The sequence below is a fragment of the Leptidea sinapis genome, chromosome 26, assembly GCF_905404315.1.
Source record: "Leptidea sinapis chromosome 26, ilLepSina1.1, whole genome shotgun sequence".
Lineage (NCBI taxonomy): Eukaryota > Metazoa > Arthropoda > Insecta > Lepidoptera > Pieridae > Leptidea > Leptidea sinapis.
The window spans coordinates 6,432,838-6,451,172 of record NC_066290.1 but is presented as its reverse complement, the minus strand read 5'-3'; the positions used below and the strand labels follow the sequence as shown (position 1 = coordinate 6,451,172).

Below are 18,335 nucleotides of genomic sequence, written 5' to 3'. Positions count from 1 at the left end.
TCTCTTTCCACCACAGGCTGTCGCCGCGGAGGAAGTGAAAGGGACAAAAGCGTAGTAAATATTGCGTTCAGTGGTATCTTTCGTTTGGTTTTTGTATAATCACAAAAGATAAGCGTCCCATTCATAGATTTTACCGATACTATTTTGGATCTCGAAGAAGTTTAGTACGAGTTTATTGTACAGGCAAAATGTGTGTATCAAAAAAATCAGACTAGCAAAAGACATGAAGTATTAGGTATAGTTACGTTAATCTTAGTTATTTATCATTCAATTTCTAGACTAAGATTAGACACTAAATTCTGGTAAATTGTTCTTTTACCAAAATCGTATTTTCAGGTGAATATGTCTTTAAAGCAAATTGAATGGTGTGTAAGGCAATTCAGAAATGTTATGATAACAAAATATTGCTAGACAGTCAACTATAATATAATACACCACGTGAGCCACTGCCCGTTTGCCCTCTGATATATAAAAAAACTATCTGTTCATTGGATATTTTCTCGTTCCATTTAACCCTTCAAGTAATAATCTCGTTTTAACGGGTTGCGCAGGCCATTTTATAGGGTATTTTGTACCAATCAATTTAATTACATACTTTTTACAACTAAAGGGTTAAAACTCGATTTGTGTAGAGTATTGAACTCACATCCAGAATGGATTTATTAGCTTTACTACATACTTTATAAGTAGTTGCTGTGAATTGTAAAGTGATTTCTGTAAATGTTTCTGAAATAAACAGGTTTAGGTTAAGACATGTACAGAAGTTGTTTTAATATTTATTATTGCAAATCAAAATTCAATGTAATATTATACCGTAATAATCATGACTAATATCTTATCTTAATATATATAAATTACGTGACACGTTATTTGTCCGCGATGGACTCCTAAACTAATGAACGGATTTTAATGGGGATTACTTCATCGAGGGCAGTTTTGTCCAACTTGAGAGATAGGATAGTTTTTATTTTGATTTGGGACCCATAGCTATTTTTATTTTCAATATTTGTTTTGTATGGACATATTTTCTATGAGAGAATTTAGTGACGCACGGTTTGACAGTTCCGCTGTGAGACAATTTCATTATAACAACAGGGAGCATTTTTTACGAAACAATTCTAGATGTTTTGAAATATTATTGGCAAATACCTATGAAACAGTATTTTTTTTATAATCTACAGAACAACGTCTGTCGGTGCAGCTATTATAAACATATGTATGACTGTTTGTTTTATTGACTCATCTACTTAAGTAGATAGGGGTAAAGAAATACAGGGTAGATAGATAACCCTATATTATGTTTGAGAGTTCCCAAGCCAATGCCAAACTGATCTATCGCAGATAGTGCGTAGGTAATAAAGAAACGCCCCGTATCATAACAACCAGGAAAACAAAACAAGATATGGCCCTTTCTGCTTTACAATTGATGAAAACAGGCCAAGTATATTTCTTTAGTGTGCGTCTTACACTCGCGATTTGTATATCACTTTGTATTAGTGTGCGTATTGCTCAAAGTAGTGGTTAACTGTCGACCTAAATTTTTTTTGACGTTTTCACAGCTGCCACAGTCTAGATCTAGAATCTAGATGTTAAATGATCTAAAAATATTAAAAAAACAAATAGAAAAATTTATTAAATTAGGCGAAATTTTGCGGAAATCTATATTTATTAAAATGTTATGAATCAGTTTTGTTTACACGCAAGATGCAACACCCACCCGCAGGGTATAGTTGAGGGTTAAACGCGTCCTCAACTGAAGATGCACCGTCCGCTGAGCTCTTGACTGAACTATTGGTACTGGCTGATCGGAACGATTTTTTTTGTGACAGTAAGGGACGAGACGAACAGGACGATCAGCTGATGCCCTGATGGTAATTGATACGCCCTGCCCATTACACTGCAGTGCCGCTCAGGATTTTTGAAAAACGTAAAAATACTGAGCGGCACTACAATTGCGCTCGTCTCCTTGAGACTTAAGATGTTAAGTCTCATTTGCCCAATAATTTCACTAGCTGCGGCGCCCTTCAGGCCGAAACACAATACTGCTTCACGACAGAAATAGGCGCCGTTATGGTACCCATAGTCTAGCCGGCATCCTGTGAAAAGGAGCCTCCCACTACTGGTCAATAATAAAATAATATTAAACCCTTCTGAATCCGCAACAAATGACAATTTAAATATTAGAATATATTGATAATCTAAAACATTTGGCTGTAAGGTGTGGTGATTGCCAAGGGCATTGTCACGTGACGTGACGTGACGCTAGGGCGCGGCACGCGGGGCCCGTGTCACTAGTCACTCCAGCTCTGCACGTGGACAAATCTTTTGTTGAGCGCCTCGATAAACATCCGACGCGCGGCCGGGATTACCTTTGTGTGTCCCCACTTACGTTCTAACAATAGTTATTAAATTTGACTTTTCAAGGCGCCGTACTTTATATAAGGCCTACATACGCCATCAGCGATCCCCCTTACAAACTCTCGTCTGACCTGGATCGCCTCTTCTTCTTCGTCGTTACACTCTTGACAGAGCGGTCGTTATCATCACGAAGTGGAATCTTTTGGGGCAGATGTGATGCGCCCCACGAGACTTCGCCACTTTTCCTTGCTGGCCGATATTCTGGTGCACTCATTCAATGGACCGCCCACAGCGGACTTAATTTGGTCGGTCCAACACATGGGTGACCGTCCCCGCCCTCTGGTACCCTCCACTTTGCCCTGAACGACAAGGCGCTCAATGCATTCACTCTCGCGCCGGGAGACGTGTCCGAAGAACTTAAGAATGCGACTATGTATTAACACCGAAAGGCGTTGTTTTATTCCAAATTCTTGGAGAATGGAGACATTGGTGCGAAACTCGGTCCATGAAACTCCTAGCATTCTCCTCCAGCACCACATCTCCAGAGCATCAATTTTCTTTTTCTCGGCTTGTCGCAACGTCAACGTCTCTGCAGCATACAAAAATATGGGAAAAACAAGTGTTTTGACGAGCTGGATTTTCGTGGCTTTTGTAATGTTTCTGTTCTTCCATATTTTTTTCAATTCGTCCATCGCAGTTCTTGCGCTACGCATCTATACGCACTATCTACGCATACTCCATTGTTTGAGAATAAAGCGACAAGATATACATAAGATTGCACGACTTTGCAGTTCCCAATCTGCGTGAGGTCGGGTGAGTTATTGTTGATTCGATCTACAATCATCGCCTTAGTTTTACTGCGGTTCGCCTCTTGGTGTTCGGGAATAAACAGACACATGTAGATTCACCTCCTGTTCGTGATCATCCATGAGGAGCATATCTGCGATACAACTCTGAATTTTAGGTAGGCAGGGCGAATCATACACCACCAGGTGACGTCATCGATCCTTACAAAATTTATACACTTAGATATACTGTGACAGCTGTGCACACGTTGAAAAACATAGCGGCGAGCTGTTAGCCTCAATATTCAGTAACGCATCTGTTTGCGGATATACATTCTACGGCGCTGTAGTTAGTGAAGTTACTGGGCAAATAAGACCTAACATCCTGCTCGTCTCGTCTCTTTTTTTCATAAAAAAAGGCTGGATGAAATAAAAAATGTGAAGTTTCGCAACAATTGTGTTCGTAAAAACAAACAAAGGATGCAGTCGTATTGTCATCTCGCAAATACTATTCAATTATTGAGTTGACGTTACATTGTTTCGACAGTTTCTCAAAACACGCACCGAATACAGCCAAAGCTAGATCATCGGCGCATACTAATCTGTAGATTTACGCAATAAAAAGAATTGAGACTCAATAGAATATTTAACAAAATGGAGAGTGCATTTATTCTTTTGTTTTAGATACAAGTTTATACTAAATGGTTTCAAAATTCACGCATCGTAACATTTAATGATTATTCTGCGATATCATTAAACTCTTTAATGATATAAATTTGGCTACTGAATATACCGAAATTATACATTTAAAGTTATCAATTGTTTTTATTTAAAAAATTAATGAGGAAATATTGTCAGTACTAATATTTAACAATAACAGACACTGCAAAAATTTGTTTTAACACATGTTTATAAAATAAGTAGTATTAATATACGCTATCGCAATGTCTGCCCACATATCTTTAAAATTGATTTGTGCAACAAAACTTTCGATGTATTATAAGGCATGACATCTCCTTTTAGCACAATACTCTCAGGCACTGAGACAATGCAATCTTAACATTAATACCATGTCTTGCCACAAATCAAAGAGATCCCGTCGATGTATGTAACCACTGAACGCGCCAGGTGCTACGCGGGAAGTCCTCCTCCCCCCCTCCCCGCTCGGGCAAGGTGCCACCCCGCGGAGACCCGACAACCTCCCTTCACCCTCACACTACCACACAGAGGAAGTGTATACGCACACAAGCGCAAATTTTACAAGATGACGTAAAGTTCAAGTGTGCATGTGTTTTATTTATTAATGGTATGCATTTGCGTATGCGCAGCTCGTTTCTTCTGAAAAATGATGCATAGCCAGCATAAATATGAATTAAGTGGATACTTAGTAGTATTTATTTATTGTTGATGTGAGCAAGCTATTATCGCTTATAATATAAAGATAATGAAAAACAAAATAATATTGAGGAATAACTATTATTTTTAGGGCCATGACATTTTGGCTCGTATCGTATATATAATGAAAATGCTCTTTCACGCCTAAACCACTGATCGTATCGACATGAAACTACCACCATTCGATGGGAGATTTATCCTAGGTGGTTTATGGCTACTTATTTTTTTATTGTAATTGTAATAAGTTGAATAAAATTAAATTCCTAGCAATAATATAAATGTGAGTGTAAGTTTATTTGCTACGCTTTCACGCCTAAACCACCAAACTGATTTTGATAAAATTTAGTACAAATTTACTAGAGCTTGAAAAAGGACATTGGCTACCTTTTGTTGCAAAAAAATAAATGGAGGGGTTGAAATAGGGGATGGCAGTTTGGGTGGATATTCGTCATTATCGTAGACAAAACCATGAAACTTTCTATTTGGGCACTTGATAAGAAATAATTTATAATTGACCTACATGGGGATGAAGCAGGTGATTAAAGTTCACAGGGAAATACAATTAAAGAGACTGTCTACATTGACAAGGGATATCCGATGTATCATAGAAGAGCGCTGCCACCAGAGGAAAGAGCTGATTGTGCGTGTAGAATTTGAAAAGTATCCTAAAAATAAAAAATTAATGCCCTAAGCAACTATTCAACGCGGACGAAGTCGCGGCTAAAAGCTAGTATATACATCATATTACTGAACTTACCGTTATATAAATCTAAGCTATTATTAAAGGAAATTTTAATGAAGAAAGCGATTTATAAAGTTGAGGAATATATAGACGATAAAAATGTATGGATACTATGAAAACTGTAAAGGGGGGATAAAACTTGGTGAGTTTCTTGCCGGTTCTTTTCAGAAGAAGTCCTCTACAACACATGGCTTCATAATTGACTTTCATAAGTGTACTAATTGTACTCAAATGAATAAGCTAATTTCATATAATTTCAGATTAGAACCTTACCAGCTAGCCATATCATTGGCAACCCGAAATATTTTTATAACTTGTTCATTTAAAGTTCAATTCAAAAGATACAATGGAAATGAAGACGTATTTTAAACTTTAAGTAGACTTAATTCGTTACATTCGTATACATTGAATAATTTCAATGTTATAACCCAAAATTTACAAAAAAAAAATCAAGATGAGAATGACGAATCCATAGAGAACAATTTTTTCGTTATAGTGAGATCATTTCTACAGTCATTTAAACAGTCGGGGACCTAGTTTTTTTTTTATGACATAGGAGGACAAACGAGCGTACGGGTCACCTGGTGTTAAGTGATCACCGCCGCCCACATTCTCTTGCAACAACAGAGGAATCACAAGAGCGTTGCCGGCCTTTAAGGAAGGTGTACGCGCTTTTTTTGAAGGTACCCATGTCGTATTGTCCCGGAAACACCGCACAAGGAAGCTCATTCCATAGCTTTGTAGTACGAGGGAGAAAGCTCCTTGAAAACCGCACTGTGGAGGACCGCCACACATCCAGATGGTGGGGATGAAATCCTAACTGGTGGCGTGTCGTGCGAAGGTGGAATACCTAGTATTCTGTGAACGGCTGCATCACTTGGCGTTGCGTAGAGACTTCGCTTCATTGTGCGTCTTCTACCGCATTTATCACCGGGAGTGTTCCGAAGAGCTGTTTCAACTGATTCCTGTCGCCGAATTCCACCTTCGCACGTCACGCCATAAATTAGGATATCCTCCCCACCATCTGGATGTGTAGCGGTCCTCCACTGTGCGCTTTTCAAGAAGCTTTCTTCCACGTACTACAAAGCTGTGCAATGAGCTTCCTTGTGAAGTGTTTCCGGAACGATACGACATGGGTACCTTCAAAAAAACGCGTTCACTTCCCTTAAAGACCGGCAGCGATCCTGTGATTCCTCTGGTTGTGGTGGCGGTGTGGGCGGCGGTAATCACTTAACACCAGGTGACCCGTACGCTCGCTTGTCCTTCTATTTCCATAAAAAAAAGAAAGAGACTCTATCTAGACGTATATCTTATGTAAGTATTTTTAATTTTCTTGTTTTTATGTTGCGATTCTTGGGTTTCCAAATAAATAAATTATGTCTTGAAAGTGAACGAAATTGTGTATTGTAATTCTGATAAAGATACACACTACTGAGGCACTGTAAAGTTTAAATGTATAAAAAAAAGTGATAAAACAATGGTCATTAAGTACCAGTAGTATCTACATGATAAGGATATCGATCAAATATAGATGATATAAGCAAAAGCTATGCACGGAATGCTTTTAAACGCGTCCATAATTGTTCATGCATACAGTCCACAAAGAAAATTATCACCAGGTAGCAGAGGTCTACACAATGAGTCCTTCCGGTAGTTTTCAAAACGATGCACATTGCAAATGAAACTTTAATAACGTCCGACATAAAGGTCTAAATTGCTTAGCTATCAAATCTTTTGAAACATTAAATACAGCATCCGATGTTATCATTCGATAGTCATTTTTATTGTGTTATAGATAAGGTATGAATTGTGGTTTTATGGTGGTAAGGTTGTTCAGCTATGGGTTAGCTAGCATGGTAGCATCCGGTGTAAGGCGATATCGTGGGGAAGAACAGACAATATTGAACGCGTGATTTACCCTCATCGGGTTAATATTATGACAAGCAATAGATGTATTTCATTAACTGTTTAAGTTTTTACCAGTGGGAGGCTCCTTAACACATGATGCCGGCTAGATTATGGGTATCACAACGGCGCCTTTTTCTGCCGTGAAGCAGTAATGTGTTTCGGTCTGAAGGGCGCCGTTGCTAGTGAAATTACTGGGCAAATGAGACTTGACATCTTATGTCTCAACGTGACGAGCGCAGTTGTAGTGCCGCTCAGAATCTTTGTGTATTTCAAGAATCCTGAGCGGCACTGCATTGTGATGGGCAGGGCGTATCAATTACTATCAGCTGAACGACCTGCTCGTCTCGCCCCTTATTTTCATTAAAAAAATTACAATTACAATCACCAGCTGCTGTTTTCCCGAACCAATACGACTTAGGGACCTTCAAAATTCCAGGAATTCCAAGGGGGTCCCTTGGGATTCCACTTAAACGCCAGGAACGCATCTCTTGACACCTGGTGTTGCGGATTTTATGAGCGTTTCCCTCACCAGTCTTCAACACGTTCTTGCCTATTCTCCTCTTGTAGAAAAAACAATCATGTGATAGCGCACTAATCTTATATCTTTAAACGAGCAATTCTTGTATATATATATATATATATATAATCTGAATCTCGGAAACGGCTCTAACGATTTTCATAAAATTAAGTATGCAGGGGATTTCGGGGGTGATAAATCGATCTAGCTAGGTTTCAATTTAAAAAAAATGGTTTTATCCATGTTTGAATGAGAAACAGCTACAATAACATTAGAATACAGAGGTAAATTTCGCCACTATATACAAGACTATTATAGCTCAGATGGGACATTGGGTGATCCGGAAAGCAGAAGACCCCGGTTCGAATCCAGATGTCCTATTAGTTTTTTTTTTGTTCAAGTTTTGTACATTCTTAAAAATCCGAGCAAGGCTCGGTCGTCCGGATATTTATATTAATATAAGTAATATTCGTGAGACAAACGTCATCTTTTTTATGACAACAAGGAACGAAACATGCAGGACGTTTAGCTGATGGTAATTGATACGCCCTGCCTATTACAATGCAGTGCCGCTCCGGATTCTTGGAAAAACCCAAAAATTCTGAGCGGCACTAGAATTGCGCTCGTCACCTTGAGACATAAGATGTTAGGTTTCATTTGCCCAGTAATTTCATTAGCTACGGCGCCCTTCAGACCGAAACACAATAACGCCTATTTCTGCTGCACGGCAGAAATAGGCGCCGTTGTGGTTCTAAAAATTTAGCCGGCATCCTGTACAAAGGAGCCTCCCACTTCTCCCACGCATTACTTTGTGTTTATCAAAATTTATTTCTACGCCTTTTATAAGTCCATCAGAGAAAGATATATCAAATGTAAAACAACAATTGACAGTACTCCACTCCAAATGAAAAGTAAAAGAACCGCGAATTCTATTTGAGCAATACCCTTACCGTCATTATTCTTGCGGCAATTCTATATTTGAATTACGAACAGTAAAATGTCGGACGGATCTATAAAAAGTTGAGTAAAAGGCGTCGAAAGAAGGCAGCGAATTTTAAGCCAAACCTGTTTAATGAGGGTCGTATTTAAATACGAAAATAAAGTTCCCACGGCGTCGCGCGCGGGAACGGAAGCCTCCGCGCTATGAACGCGGCGACTTGTCGTGTCGTCTCTGTGTCGGAATCGCCAACCTCACGTGATATATTTTCCACTACCTACATCTTGCTTTTTTGGTTTTCGTTTTTATTCTGGCCATACTTCTGTATCTCATCAACCGAAATAGACAAATTTGATAGAGTGTGAACTACTTTTTGCTTTTAAAGTTTGATAAATACAAAAAAAATATTTTTGAAACTATTTAAAAAAAGTTCCGCCATCGGTCCTTGACTTGTGTGCAAATTTACGTTTTTTTTTTAATTTATTTATCATATTAAAAATACAGCAATACACAAAACTAGGTCAAGTTAGCATCTAAAAACCACATAGTTTACAATTAATACTAATAATAAATAAAGATGACGTCACAACTTAACCTATTAACTAACTTTAAAATATTAAAAATATTGTTGGTCTTAAAAAGAATAAGAACTTAGTAGGTACGGTAGTCCTACTCTCGTAACAAGATGAGAATAGTATTGAAGCGAGATTATGGCAAAAAGTTAAATTTCGTATTCTTGTAACACAAATTGACGGTTCAGTTCCGATTGTGACGAAGTTACGTTCCGATTTAGAAAACAAGTTACAAGATAGAATGTCAATTGTTGGGACATGCTTATGCTGCAAAATTTTGACATTTGGTTGAGTGAACATCTTAAAACATTATACATTAAAGAGCATAGATAATCATTTTAATAGTAGTAGTAATATTTTAGATTTGGGAGAACAATATTGGTAACTACGAGCGATCCAGTTATGGTTCATTTAACGTTCTAGAGAAATGTCACGAGTATTTTCCAGTGGGAGGCTCCTTTGCACCGATGCCGAGATTATGGGTACTACAACGGCGCCTATTGCTGCACGCAAGCAGAAAAAATGCTTCTCAAAAGCAAATTCTCTCTCAGAGCGCCATTTGTTTCCGAAGCGGTAGTAGTGTCTAGTATATTAGAAATGACATCAAAATGAATTCTAAAGGAATCAATTCTGAGAAAATAAATGCCTTTTATGCCTTTTGTGGTGTACAAAAACTTTCTTATCACACACACTTGAAATAAATCGAACAAAATACAAGTAAGTATATTGGTATCGGACCGCGAGCGAATGTCGTGGAGACCAGTGGCGTGAGAATATTTGTTTATTTACGACAACATTTACGGCTGTTTTTCTGTTGACCACATCATTAATTATGCGTGAATATTGGCAAGCATATCAACACGGCTATATATTAAAATCAACTATAAAACACCGTTTTTAAGGTTTCGTTTCATGTTTAAATGTAATGAAAAATTATTAACACAAAATCATAAATTTTTTTTATGATTTTGTGCTTATTTTTTTGTGGCGAATACTTTTTGCTTTTATTTTTTGTTCACGTTAAAGGCATGTGAATAATCTGGATTCTAGCGATGCAAGAGGCACTGGGGGAAATTTGATTCAATAGCGCTTAGTTTAATTCTAATTGAAATAAATTTTATTTGTCTGTGACTTTTGACTTAGAGACTGTCACCAGTCATATTATTTAAAATATTCTCTTACGAAGTAATACGATGACATATTGGGCTGGGCGTGCACTTTCAATTTTGATTTGCCAATGTGTGCGTTAGCTAGTAGTTTGATATTCCAAAATACTAGGAGCTAATGTAAAACGTGGCTGACTGTTTACGACTTTTCAAACAAAATCGGTAACAATAGATATAAGTTGATAATGTTTTATGAAATTTTTAAGAATTTAATCATTTTTGTAGTGATATTACCCTGAATAGGGTAATTATGGCCGTTAGGGCAGTAAAGTCCTTGAATGGCGACCACATACCGGAAGACGCATTGTTGGTAGGGCCCCAACAAGATGGACCGACGATCTGGTCAAGATCCCCGGAATACGTTGGATGAGGGCAGCGCAGGACCGATCGTCATGGAAATCTTTCTGGGAGGCCTTTTCCAACAGTGGACGTCTTCCGGCTGATGATGATGATGTAGTCACCCTGAATAACTCCTGTGAAATGTGTTTACGATAGAAGATGCATTTCTTTTCACAAAGCCTATCGCAGATAATTTTATCGTCGATAATATGAACCGTTGTTTCTTTTATTTGATGAAATAGAATTAGTTGTTACTCAGGTTATTCGAGATTAATAATTAATAATCAAGTTATGATATAGCCTCTATCACAAACATGTGATATTCATTATACATCGTTTATCAATGTACAAACAAAAGCCTTACTTAAATATTCAAGATTTACATTTTAAAATACTGTCAACAAGGCTCGTTTTCACTTTCGATACTGTCAACATGACCTTAGCCGGCGGAACTGGAGACACCTTTATTTGTCGGCGAGTGTACTTCATAAGACATTTTAAATGAAACGCAAGTTTAACTTTCCAGGATATGTACACGTCATTATAAACTCATTTTCGGTTTCGGAAATACGATTGGTGATAAAATTAGGTTATATTTTTGCAACTAAGTTTCTTTATTGCAAGAAGTTTATTGTCTGCGCTGTGGGCTACATCAGTGAGATTGTATTCTCAAATTGTAGGCATTCTATGACACCGCTCAAACTATGCTTATTTGAAAATAGTAGAATGTTAGCCGAGGGTCGAAAGAATCAATTGCCGAGGTATTTAGACGCCCTGCCCGAGCGCAGCGAGGTCGGCTATAGTCCGAGTAGGAATTGATACTTTTACCCGAGTTAAACACTCTACTTTTCATTTCGAATAAGAGGAAAATAAAACTAGTTGTTTATCTAAGCACACATTAGTATCACGCCAATTTATGTCGACTATTTAAATTTCAAATATGGAACTTACCACGTAATTGTTGCGGTTTATTCCGCTCAAAGAAGTTTGCGCTAAGTTCACACTGGCTGTTTAGAAAGTCACATGGCCGCAGCATTTTTTTTTAATTAGTTCTTTTTTACATAGAACTCTTCACAGCAGTTCTATTTTTAAAGTTCATTCCGGCCCTCAGGTAGGAAGTAATTTGTATGAGTTTTTCCCTCTCTATGGAGGGAAGCAGCATTTTCCATCTAATAATCAGATCAAAACAACATTATTTTCCGAGTATTAGTAATGAAAACTATATTTTTGTTTCACCTCAGGCCAAGGTGTTGTAATAACATGGACATGAATTGTTTCTGGGAGACGCAGCACTATCTCATGGGGTCCTTATATTGCACTACTTTTAATTCAGTATATGATACTCATCATCATCATCAACCAGAAGACGTCCACTGCTAGACAAAAGACTCCCTCAAAGATCTCTACAACCATTGGTCCTGCACTGCCCTCATCCAACGTATTCCGGCGATCTTGATCAGATCGTGAGTCCATCTTGTGGGGGGCCTGTCAACACTAATAATATGAAACTCAAATCATATTAAATCTGTTAAGTGCGTTATATCTTTTGCGTCATATCATACGTCATCATAAAGAAAACCGTAAAACTAACATTAGGGGTCCTATCTCAATTTTATAAACTAGTTTATTTATTTATGAAAATTTATTGAAGTAAGCGCTACTTTGCGGAAATCCATAATTATTCAAATGATTTGAGTTTTCTTTAGTGTTAATTCCGCCAATATTTGTCTTAAAACAATTCGACACGTGTTTCGCCTCTACACGAAGCATCCTCAGGACGTGTTCTCTCGCCAAAATCTGGCCGAGACTTGTGACAAATATTGGCGGAATTAACACTAAAGAAAACTCAAATCATTTTGTTTAGTTATTTATGTCTTGCCTTTCATATGCACTGACATACATAATATATAACCGAGGAACAATGATAGTTAATAACGTATATCCGAACCAAACGTCGCTGCGGCTCGGGTCATTAACTAGACACAGTCATTGAGTGCGCCTGCGCCGGTCGATCAAGCTAACTCATAGGAGAGGGGACTTGTAGCTTTTATGAATGAATCTTGTCAATCTGCTTTCGTTGCGTTTACTTGTAAGGAGAAATTACTAGAACTAGTTAAAGGCAATTTTGTTGATTACCCGATTTATGAACGAAGTTGCCATGTAGCGTTATTTATATCATTAAACAAGATTTCTCCACACATTACTAATTATAGTATTCAATGTTGTGAGCAGTTTTGAACCAGTTAGATTTTTTATACAGCCGAGGTTTTTATAAGATTTTATTCATTTAAAGACAGCTTTCATAATACTTGCCAAATGTAATAATAAAAATTGATGAAATCAGGTGTTATTTTAGGTAAATACACTTCATTGATGGTCTCTAATTTGTTAATTCCGAATGCTGAAAAATCTCTTGATAATTTTAGATGAACAATTTCAAACAAGTGATTATCGGTTAATAATTTTATGTCAGACTAGCTGACCTGGCAAACGTTGTTTTGCCATATAAATTGTATTGATCTTTTTCTTGCTAGTTGATAAGAGATGGCGCTAGTTGTATTCATTAGTAACAATCACACTTCTTTTATATTTTGTATAATTCACACTATAGTTTTATAAATTATAGCCTATTTGATATTCTGGTGTGTAAACTATATTATTGTAAAGTTTCATCAAAATCTATTCAGTAGATTTTGCGTTAAAGAAGTTCAAACATACATCCAGACATACAAACTTTCACATTTATAATATTAGTAGGATATACGGGCGTTCCCAATATACTGTCTACAGATAGAGATAGATTTCTACATTCTACTGTCAGTAATTAGCTGTCAATAATCTAAAGCTGTCCCAATATATCCGATAAGTCATTCTTATTGCCTTATATTGGGACGAATGAATTGCAGTTTCCATACAAACTTCTATCGCTGGTAAGCTATAAGTCCTCCCATTGACAGACTGCGTGTACGGATAAGGTGAGTTACCGTGGATAATTTTTACTGGGACAGAAAAGTCAACGATAGTTACGATTTTTATCTTAAGTAGGCCACAACCGGAGATAGACTAAATATTGGGAACAGCCGATAGATGAATAATTATAATTATATAATGACATTTCCAGCTTAACAAAAACAGTGTGAGCATACGGCCACACGACAAATGTAAAAGCTTTATTATCGCGAGTTATGAGTACATTCTGAACGGCCAGTTTAGGTAAAATTTGTGCAAAAAAGCAGATTTTTGGAGGGTTATACTGATTTTTTTTTCTAAAATTTGTATTTTCTGCTTCGATAGAAAGCTAGATACAATGCACAAGACATAAGTAAAAAAAAAATTTCAGAAATTTGCGTAAAAAATTCATAATCACGTACCTATAAGCGTTTTTATGACAAATGTGATGGGTTGGCAGCTTAAAGAAAGATTCCCTTTCAAAAAAATTATACTAAATATAATTTTCAATGTAAATTTAATTCTTTCTCTAATCTCCATTAGGAGGGAATCAAAATGTTAAAATTACCATGAGCTAACGACTCCGTTTCTACGAAATGAAATACGACAAGGCAAAGCAAGATTACACTAATCTAAAGACAAAATATACTTTTTGTATGTTTTGATCTGTTTTCTGTGGTTGGGTAACACAGCAGTTGATTACGTCTGACACCTATGTACCAAGTTTACTTAAACTGTTTGTTAAGGTTATGGTGGGGTTGAGTTACAACTTTACGAAGAAATGGTGATTCAACACGTCCCTTAAGATTAGAACTATAGAATTTAGGGAAAACCAATTCACATTGTTTAGATAACGATTTCTATTGTACATTTTATTGTATTGTTCTCTTATTACGTAATATTTTTAGAACGTCAAGGCGATGAATTAATTTTCGACATATTATGGCTGTATGAAACAAGTTCTTGTTGTTTATTTTTTTCTATCTGCAGGGAGAGCAAAAAGGTAGGTACCTAAGTAAATCAATTTAAAAAAAAATGATTTACCCATTCCATGGAAGTTATATTGTTACGTAATGATATCATTAATTTCAGTTTTTGATCTTTAGTACTTATATCATCTACAAGATGCATTACGTGTTCAATGAGGCCTGGGGTTTTTTTTACTTACAATTATTTCTATTTCTGTCTACGATGTATCTTGCTCCTGCTACTGCTCAAAACTACTTAATAATAATGTAAGACGCGGGTGAATCACCTTAACGTTAAACCCTGTTCTTGATGGCTTTACAAAAAATGTAAGAAAAAAGTCGTAGCTTCCAAATGTACCAGGCACACAGAAGCACATAAGAGGTCAGTCGAAAAAGTTGAATGAAATTAATATCTCATAGATCTGAGTGATACGCGAGGTCAGTGTATTGAACCGGTCTCCGAAGTGTTGTAACTAATAATTCGGCGTCTGGCCGCTAACGCCGTCGTGAGAACATCGTAACTAATTTATTTTGCATCTACATCCACTATCATCTACTTCCTTTTTATAATTGATGTTCAAACCGTGTTGATACTTTAAACGATCAAAATTTATAATATATTCGTTTAACGGATACTTTTTAACTTTACTTTAAGAAGCGTTGTATAAATAATTTTGATGACACTTAGAATTAAAGTTAATTTGTGTTTAAAACAGATATGATCACGTCCAATGTTCAGTTAGGTGTTAATAATTATTTGTAGTAATAAACAAAATAAAATAGTAGCTCTTTCCACTATTAGTTTAATATTACAATATTTGTATTTAGTGGATGTTCTTTGTGCTTATCTAATTCGAATATAATCTCGTTCTCGAACATAATATAGACCATAAGTATTATTTCATTATAATATATAAATTAGTCACAGTTCGCGGTTTTGCAAATGTTCCAAGGTTACAAAACAAATAAGTTATATGGGCCTTGTTCATATATTTCTAGCATGGGAGAATCTAATAAATGACATTATATAAAATATTAATTTTAGTGAGTACCTATTTCTTAAAGTTATACTTCTTTAAGCGCGTTATTATATACACAAAAGTAAAGTTGATTTCAAAAATTCTGACGTTTGTGACATTCGACGGGCAAAGGGTTCAAGCCCATGCAGCCGTATTCGTTATTTAATAATTAACTGTCAAAGCCATCTTTGCAAGATTTTTACAATATTGTTCTTCCTACAAACGTAGAATTGCATGAGGAATAAATAATTTTAAGGATTTTTGCTTTGTTACGCCAAAGAAGTATAACTTCTTGCGTGCATACATAAGTACACACACACGTTTTTTTAATACGGAATCCTTGTGGCACGTGACCGGTTCCTTCTTGATATTCAACGTCAATTATTAACATTTGCACAGAAAAACTCACGGGAGCTAAATTGCGCAATTTGGAGCTCAAAAAGCGCATTCAGTAGATCGTACGTGCGCACACGCATCTGATTGGTAATACCTTCGAGTAATGGCGAACGTGCCCATCAATCCTCTGTTTTCGGATAAAAAGGATTTTTGTGGACTGATTCTTTGTTATTTATTGTATCGAGATGGGGATATCTTAAATGTCTTCTCTTTAAACATTTGCACAGTGTGTACACAGAGCTATCTCTGTGTACACACTGTGCAAATGTTGAGATATACTATACTATGATAGTTTTTATTTGGATTCGTAACCCTTATTAATTTTTAGTTTAAATTTTTTATTTCTGTATGCATTGTTTAATGAGAAAAATTTTTTATGCACAGTATGATAGTTCTGTGACACTATTTGATTACAAAAACAGGGAAAAGCAAAATAATTATTATGCGTTCACTGTTATAATGATTGAACTGCTAAAAATAATTTTATGTACCTAAGTAATGTAATATGTTATTATTTTAATATTTATTTTTACTAAAAAAAGGTAAAACTATGTACACAAAAATAGTTGCTTAAATTTATGGAAACAATATCAGTTTCTAGGATATTTAATAGAATCTCAGATATCGTAAGTGCAAAAGAGCACACAACATTGGTAATACTTCTCTAACACTTCATGGATCTCGTTAGTAATCTAGCCATTATATATAAGTCGCAAATGCTTAGGACCTTAGAGGACTCAGTTCTGCGAGACCACATATTAGGCATGTTACCTGATCAGATGATTCCACAATTAATCTCTGTTAAACACTATATCGTGGAACTACCTTCCAGGGACGACTGGATGAACAAAAAGTAATGTGGAAGGACGGGAGCCTCATGTGGTTCACCGATGGGTCCAAAATGGAAAATGAAGTCGGCTCTGGGGTCTATGGAGAATGCCCCAGGTTTAAATCCAGCACAAACCTGGGAAGCTTTACCTCCATATTTCAAGCAGAGGTGTACGCCATCCTGGAATGCGCGGAAACCAATATCCAAAAAGGCTACTTCAATCATAACATATACATTCACTCTGATAGTCAGGCAGCATTGTTGGCTTTAGACGCTGACTTGACGTCGTCTAAGTTAGTCAAAAATTGCGTTGAATGCCTGAATTCATTAGGCATGAAAAACAGAGTGATTCTCAGATGGGTAATGGGGCATGCCGGAATCATAGGCAATGAAATGGCCGATGAGCTCGCAAGAGCTGGGGCTAAAGCAGTCCGATATGGTCCGGAACCCATTTGTGGACTGCCCAAGAGCGCCATCCGACACACCCTGAGTAACCAATGTAAACAAGAAGCACTTAAACGCTGGAACAACTCTTCAGGTTTAAACCACTCTAAAGCACTGATAAGGGCATTCAACAGTAGCTATGCGAATGAAGCCCTATCATTGAACAGGAAAAATCTATGCATACTCACTAGGATGCTAACCGGGCACTGTCGCCTAAACAAGCACCTCAGTGTGGTCGGCATCAGAAGCGACAAAGCTTGCAGGTTCTGCCTTGAGGATGATGAAACACCTATTCATCTACTCTGCGACTGCGGCCCACTAATGCATAAGAGTAACACAATCTTTGGTAACTACTTCGTACCACCAGATAGTGTTTGCAACACTCGCGTCAAGGAACTACTGCGGTTCGTAAAGGCGGCAGGGCTTGACGATGAGCTTTAGTATGAGTGGCGAACACAATAGTCCAATTCTGGACGCGGTGTTACTAGGAACCTTTTAGGACCAGGAAATAGCCACCATCTTCAAATAATAATAAATAATTATATATAAATATATCAATGTGAGACGCTCTAAATAAGCATTAACAGTTAGAGCTAGTACAAGTTTCCTTCGCCCATTCATGTGTTTCAAGTGTACTATAAGTGAAAACATTCTCGTTGCTATAACCGTCAATACGTCTTAGAATACATTTACATTGACGGCAAGTACCGTTAACGCAGGAAGTGTCCGGCTAAAAAACCAGATAGACAACAACTCCATAAGACACAGGAATATCGCCTTCCGCTAATTATTTACGATATATTGCGTAACGGTGAAACGACAGGAAAGAGGGAAAAAACATGCTCCACAGGACGCAAGAACACCGTACCAAAAAATTAATCTAAATAACGCTCTATCAGACGGAGATAAAGCTGATTTTACTATAATACATTTGTATACATGGATTTAAAATCTTGATCGTTTTGAAGCGTTCTCGATACAAAAGCAATGAAATTGGATTAATGAGATTCT

At 36.9% G+C, this 18,335-nt stretch overlaps 1 protein-coding gene across 2 annotated transcripts in view; it reads right to left on the bottom strand.

Annotated features, from left to right (window-relative positions):
- Positions 1–18,335, bottom strand: part of LOC126972542 (ETS-like protein pointed) — a 216,316-nt gene that overhangs the window by 89,232 nt on the left and 108,749 nt on the right. The gene's annotated exons all lie outside the window — the stretch shown is intronic.